This window comes from Acanthaster planci, unplaced genomic scaffold (genome assembly GCF_054643075.1).
Source record: "Acanthaster planci isolate LZ-2023a unplaced genomic scaffold, COTS_SCS Contig199, whole genome shotgun sequence".
In the NCBI taxonomy this organism is placed as follows: Eukaryota; Metazoa; Echinodermata; class Asteroidea; order Valvatida; family Acanthasteridae; genus Acanthaster; species Acanthaster planci.
In genome coordinates, this window is record NW_028257820.1 from 4,190 (window position 1) to 11,752 (window position 7,563).

The 7,563-nt window shown below is 45.7% G+C and overlaps 1 pseudogene; it reads left to right on the forward strand.

Annotated features, from left to right (window-relative positions):
* The first annotated feature begins 3,218 nt into the window (after positions 1-3,218).
* Positions 3,219-4,037, forward strand: LOC147795047 (uncharacterized; annotated as a pseudogene).
* The last annotated feature ends 3,526 nt before the right edge of the window (positions 4,038-7,563 follow it).

A 7,563-nucleotide genomic window follows, 5' to 3' on the forward strand; every position in this document is an offset into this window, starting at 1 on the left:
GAGGACTGTTTTTCAAGTCCTCTTCGTATGGGACTCATCAGTTGCAAAATGGGTGATTCCGGAAGCGGAATCGTATGAACTCGCATGTGATTCATGATTTAAATTTGTGGGCCAAGAGTGGGCACACGCCTGTGTAATAGTAGGGAATTAGAGCAGCCATTTTATCCAGTTTCGGTTTGTTCGGCAAGTAGGGAGAGCAGTATATTCAGTGTTTTGGAATGGGTTGACATTTCCGTTGTAGATGACTAGGATGTCATCTCTGTATCGCCACCATGTGAGGATGTCGTGTGCTCTATGGAGTATTTTGTTTTCAAATTTATGGAGGGTAATGCTGTAGAGCCCATGGCACATCCAATTTTCTGAGGGTGTCCCTGTCTCACTTGGCATAAGCAGGTTGCTGACGCTGTGCAGCAGTCTCCCAAGGAGTGCTGGTCCCTTGCTCTTGACGGGAGTATCTGGAGGTCAATACGACCCTCCTGATGGTCATGTGCAGAATGATAATGACCATTCTCTATACCTCCTGGTCAATCCTTAACCTGAGCAATGTCCCTCTTGATTTCCTCAATTTCTAAAGCTGTCAACCACTGATTTTTCTGACCAGATCTGCCAGACACTGTTCAGTAAATTCCTGAAGACCCCTTTCCTGCCACAGCTCAAAGATGCGCCTCCTATTTCCAACACATTCCGGCCTTCTACTTAAATTACACTCCATCACTACCCGATTTTTCTTCCTTGCTCCACTTTCTCCTTGTTCCTGCCCTAATTCTACAATTTTTCTGGTTAGCATAAGTACAATCTGGAGATGGCTGCCCAAGCGCACCATCCACGGAAAGTTACATACAAATGCAATGCGGAGTAACCCTGCGAATTGTCACTCAGTGCACATTGGTATCAAGATGTTCTGAAGGATGCAGATGGCCAGAGCCTCAGGTTTCTAATAATACACAGTGAACAATGAATGTTCAAGAACATTAACAAAATCCAAACGTTTAGAACACTAAAGTCACAAGATCTTAAGTGACAAGTACCAAAAACTGACCCAGTGGTGGCTATAAACTATACTCTACCACCTGAGAAAGTATCTTTGTAGCAATGAACAGCAACAATTCTTGCTTGATTGGAGAGCCAAAGTGAAGCAGTGCTCCGTTTCTGACCACCATGTGATTGTTATTGTTTTAATCACTATCACCTTTTGCTGCTGTTGTTGGTGGTCAAGCGCCCTGAGAAAAGCTTCTCGGCCAGACCAATATTTCAAGGCTGACGATAGAGGTTCAGAAAGCTTGTTTGTCGTTGAGAAAAGCCACAATCTGATACCTTGTGCTCAACAACATGTGCTCATTAACAACAAAATGAAACATTAGAGACATGATGCTAATTCTTAAGTTGCTGACTTTCAAGTGATTGCTCTTTCAAGACTGGAGCTAAGTCCTGTGTCACACTGCCCAGCCGGTACTGCCTATTCCCATATATATTTATAAATTTTAGTCCTGCCTGTGAGGTGCATACCATGAGGCTAGAGGAATGTTTCATATAACAAGGCAAAACTGATGCACAAATCATTTGGGAAAATGTAAATTTTCAACTTATTTTTAACCACTACCAGCCGGGGACTCCGGGATCGGAGCCGTATGGTTTATATGTGTGGCCGGGGTCTCCGAACTCGGACAAAGGAAACAGGGCCCTGTAACAAAAGACCGTACTCCGAACAAAAGACCAGGCTGCTGGGCATGACCGGCATTTTTCACTCTCAAAAGTGGTGATAATCCAGCATTATTTTGAAACCGTATACCAGGGTTTGGGGTATTTAGAGCAAGCGGATTACCACCGGGGACAAAAGCTCTCCACCACCGCAGCGATGAGCCACACAGCACCGCTGCATGCTAATCTGGCCCCTATTGAAAAGAGGTCAGCAGTGCACTGAGCCAGGTTCGTGAACAAAAGACAGCTGTATAACACCGAACAATCTGGGCTCTGTTTACAAGGCTGCAGGTCTGGCTGAAATATTCGGGTGTCAATGAAGGTCACCTGTCAACTTAGAGTAGTGCCTGAAGATTACTCCGTGCGGCTATAAACGACTGTTAAATGGAATGATGAATTGTTGAAGGATTTTGAAAACGGAAAAAATGATAGTCATGTCCGAAGTGGTTAATGGGAATAAATACATAAGTAGAGCCAGTGGGCTTCAAAAAGCATGGATTAGCCAAAAATAGACTTTTGATAGGCGTGCTTGAACTGACATGTACTGAGCATGAGGTGACCACTGCTAAGTTTGGCTGAAATAGGCACAAGAATGAGAGAGAAGTTTTTAAATAATTTGTGTTCACACAAATTCACCACTGATGAACAGTTTGCACACCATGTCGAGTGCCTCGCTTAATAACAAGGGGGTTTAACAGTTGTTTAAAATGACTGGCTTATCATGGAGTGGTGACAGTGTGTGCAGTCACCCACTGGCGTGAACAATCATCGGGCTGCATGTACTCTTATTTATCACATGAGCTTGAGTGCAACTTGGAATATTGTCTTGAAACAAACTTGAATTTTCTCCATTCTGATGGGTTGATCCATGGTAACAAACAGTGTGATACATAACTGTATTGCACGCTTACATTGAACCCCGCATAATGTGCTATTTTAATTTATTTTAGGCCCATTGGGGCTGCAAATAGTTTATTGCTGCTAGGCTGGGTTGCTGGAGTAAATTTCCCCGCTGACCACACAGGTGCTGAAGTTATGACCCAGCTGTTTGGTTACAGCTTCATAGATAGAACCAGTGTGTGTGCTGGTCATTTTTGTCTAAGCAGTTTGCCAGGTCGGTTTGTTTGGTTTATTATGGAATAATAATCAGTGTTAATTGTAAATTTGCAAGGTATCCTTTGTAGGTTAGTCATCTTCTATATTCATTTGCAACTTTGGGGAAGTATACTGCGTTTAGTCCAGCCCCTTCCAGTTATTTGGGAAGACGATGCCACGGGCAGCAAGAACAAAGTGGCATACTGCCGGTGCTGGGGGGTCGAGACCAAGGGGGAGGCCTCGTTCAGACCGCATCGCGCCGGCTGATGTGAATCCTCAGCTCCTGTCGCACAGACGACTGCTGTGTCATTGGGTGACTCTTTTTCTATACCGTCAGAGCTGGCATCTAGACCAGTAGTTTCTATTGCATCTGCCCCTGATGGCCCGGCCATTTCAGTTGCGTCTCCCCTATTGTTCATTCGATTATGTCCGTTACCACTTCGTCGGGCATAGGGGGTGGCGATGTCATGCCCCTAACAAGTGTTGGTGATGATCTTGGGTCTGGGGTTTCTCAACACCTTCGGGACAAAATTTGGAATGGGGAATTTGTAGATTTTGCGCCTCTTTTGCGGCCCTCTTTTACTATTTACTATTGGGTCGCGCGATTCCCCAGCATGGCAAATTCGTTCCTACAATCAACCCCCTCGGATCACCTCAATTGAACTGTGGACCTCGACTTTTCTAATTTTTGCATCCATCTATTTGATGTGGCACCCTACTCAGGCAAGGCAGCTGCTAAAATATGCCGACATTGTCCGTTCGGCTGCTTTTCGGCAAGTAGGTTATGGGTGGCGTGATTATGATATTCAATTAAGGTTGCGCCAAGCACACATGCTGTCTCGGTCATGGGCCAGTATTGACGCTGAACTATGGCTAACGTTGATCGGTGCGCCCGTCCAACACGCCATTTTTCGTCCCTATTCCAACCAACGGGCAATCGGTCACACCAACATTGGGTCAAGCCACACCGCCCAGCACGAGCACACTCCTGGAATCTGTTTTGATTTCAACCACGGCCACTGCTTCAGATCCGCCTGTCATTTTGCCCACAAATGTGCAACCTGCTTGTCCGTCGGCCATTCTGCTGCCTCTTGCCGTGGCAGCCCTCGCTCAGTGCAGGGAGCACTCAGTCCAACCACACCTCCCAACGCCGGTAAGAATAAATAAACTGCGCCCCTTTTTGGCATCATATGGTGACAGGCATGACGCTCAGTGCTGTTAGAGGGTTTTACGTCAGGTTTCCGTATAGGGTATAAGGGTCTTCGGGTAAGCACTTCTGCCCGTAATTTGATCTCTGCTCGACAAAATAGAGAGGTATTGAAATGCAAACTTGACCGTGAGTTACATTTGGGTAGGATTGCTGGCCCGTTCCCCAGTCCCCCATTTCCCAATTTTCGTTGTTCTCCAATAGGTTTAGTGCCAAAACAAACCCCTGGTGAGTTCCGTTTAATTCATAACCTTTCGTCTCCTTTGGCTGATTCAATTAATGATCACATCGACCCAGCCAGGGCTGCGGTGTCTTATACGACTTTTGATGATGCTGTTGAATTGGATTCTAGTTTGGGCCCCAGAGCCCTTCTGGCCAAGTCAGATATAAAATTGGCTTTTCGTTTACTCCCTGTTCATCCTGATGATTATGATTTACTGGGTTTTTTGTTCGACGGTTCATTTTATTATGACAAGTGTATGCCCATGGGTTGCTCCATTTCTTGTGCCATGTTCCAACGATTTAGCACCTTTCTCGAATACTGCACTCGTAAGGTTGCAGCTACTCCGCACATTCTCCATTATTTGGATGATTTTCTCTTTGTGGGCGAAGGGCAATCCAACGAGTGTGCACATGCGCTTATTTCTTTCACAGTAGTTTGCCGGGACTTTGGTGTTCCTTTGGCCGGTGACAAAACCGTGGGGCCAGTGACAAGCTTATATTTCCTGGGCTTAACGATTGATACAGTTGCCCAGCAGATTCCGGTTCCTACGGCCAAGGTCCTTGCAATTCCGGCGAAGTTAGATTGCACTTTGTCCAAGTGTAAAGTCACCCTACGAGAGCTTCAATCATTACTGGGTAGCCTAAATTTTGTTGGGCAATACGGCCGGGCCGGGCCTTCTTGCGTCGTCTCTTCCATCTCACAAGCGGCATTCAGAAACCACATCATTGTATCCGTATTTCATCCGGTGCGCAGGCCGACATGCTGGCTTGGCGGGAATTTTTGATCCATTTCAATGGTTCGGTTATTTTCCCTCAGGAGGTATGGTATTCTAGCGGCAACTTGCACTTGTATATGGACGCATCCCAGCAGTTCGGTTTCGGAGCTTTCTTTAATAGGAGTTGGACGCAAGGCATGTGGCCACTAAAATGGCGCTCCTTGAATTTATCCATTGCTTTTCTCGAACTTTTCCCAATCACCCTCGCGTTACGCTTATGGGGCCCGGTCTTGCAAAACCAGCGTGTCATATTTTGGTGTGATAATGAGGCTGTGGTGGTGATTATTAGTAGCCAAACATCAAGGTGTCCCAGAATTATGAAATTGGTTCGCATGTTTGCAGTGCTTTGTTTGAGGTTGAATATCCACTTTAAGGCATGCCATGTACCTGGTCTCGATAATGGCATCGCTGATGCTCTATCTTGTTTTCAGATGGATCGTTTCTGGCGGCTGGCGCCCGAGGCCGCCCCCGTTATGACACCCTTGCCTGCAGACCTTTGGAACAACTTAATGTAGAGGTTCACAGTCTTTTGATGGACTCAGTTGCCCCGCGTACCCATTCAGTTTACCAATGTGCTTGGCAAGTTTTCTGTTGGTTTATTTCCTGCCACGGTTTTCTTAATACATCCTCTAGTCCCACACTGCAGCAGCTCGTGCACTTTATTGCATTTTTGTCCATTAATGGGTACGCTCCGGCTACTGTTGCATCGTATGTCTCAGGGATTGTGTCTACACTCTGCTTGCAGGGTTCCCATGACATAACTCAACATTTCATTGTGAAAGGAATGTTAGATGGTTGCCACCGCTGGTACGGTTGGCGCGATCAATGCCGCCCTATTACGATTGTTTTACTGCGGCGTATTATTCCTGCTTTGCACTCCGTTTGTACCAATCAGTATGAAGCCCTACTGTTTTGAGTGGCTTTCCTGTTTTTTGGATTTCTGCACGTCGGTGAACTCTCCGTGTCCATTCAATCTGGAATTTCACCTTTACGTCGTTCTGATGTTACCCTTCGTCGTACCTCTTCTGTGTGGTTAATCTAAACATTCGTTTCTCCAAGACCGACCAGTACGGTCAGGGTTGTGTAATTTCAATACCTGCTGTTTCTGAGGGCGAACTCTCCCTGTGCCCTGTTCAGGCCACTACACAGTTCCTCAGCAGGTGTCCTCAGCATTTCAGCAATTTCCTGTCCCATTTTGATGGTTCTCCAGTTACACGTTCTCAATTCACTGCTGTTTTATGGCGGGCCCTTGGCTTCATTGGCATTCATGATACCCGATATACTTCTCTTTCCTTCCGGATTGGTGCGGCCACAGCAGCCGCAATGGCGGGAATTCCTGACGATGAGATCCAACTGATGGGTTGTTGGCAGTCAGGCGTTTACCACTGCTACATTCGTATTAGCAGTGACCTTCTCCCCATGAGCTTTCAAATTTGTGCCTGCTTTGTACATTGGGGTTATGTTACCCCACGCCCAAAACAACTGTGATTCCAACCATACGCTCACTTTCCCTTAAGTATTGATAGTTATTTAATTTGTTTTACTTCCATGAGCAAATCCGCCGATCGACAACAAGCCCCTTGTCTGGGTGGTTGGCGACTTGTTCATCCATTGGACCTCCCGTGTGGCATTATCCTCTCCTTGGGGGGAGGCACCAGCCTGGGAGACTGGCTACGTTCAAATTGTCTTATACTGTTGTCTCACGGCCTACGTTTCGACCGGGGACTTGATAAGTGCAGCCAGTTACCGTTCGCGGATTACGCTTCGACCGGGACTTGCTTAGTTTAGCTTATTTACAATGTTGTCTCGCAGTTTACGCTTTGACAGTGGATATGCTAAACTATCACTTGCATAAAATGCTGTTGGTTATCGATCTGGAATTAAAACTGCTCTGGCCATACGATAACAAAAGAATTAAACTTGTGCTGGTGTAAGATTTCATTCATTTTGTGTCTGACATATGCGGCAATAATTCATTTTAGGCCCATTGGGGCTTCAAATAGTTTATTGCTGCTAGGCTGGGTTGCTGGAGTAAATTCCCCTGCTGACCACACAGGCGCTGGAGTTATGACCCAGCTATTTGGTTACAGCTTCAAAGGCAGAACCAATGTGTGTGCTGGTCACTTTTGTCTGAGCAGTTTGCCAGGTTGGTTCGTTTGGTTTATTATGGAATAAATAATCAGTGTTAGCTGTAAATTTGCAAAGCCCATCGTCTCCCCTTCATCCAAATGCATTGCATTATTTTGAAACTAGAAATAAAAAGCACATCTGAAAAATTACTGTGAATGCAAAGAATGTGCATTTGCACACATAGGTCCCTGTAAACATCTTTACTGCGTGCCAAGTTTGCTTGAGAAGAAATTCATTATCACGCTCACGCTTGTGGAACATGGAATAATGTAGTGCCTCTGTGTCACATTTACCACCAGGGTGAAGTTTGCTCAGAGATAAATATATATGACCCAATACACACACACCTAGTTTGTCCACATTACGGGCTGTGATTATAAAATCTAGACATTTTTCAATCACAATCCTGAAATCTGAATAAATTTGTAGGAATCA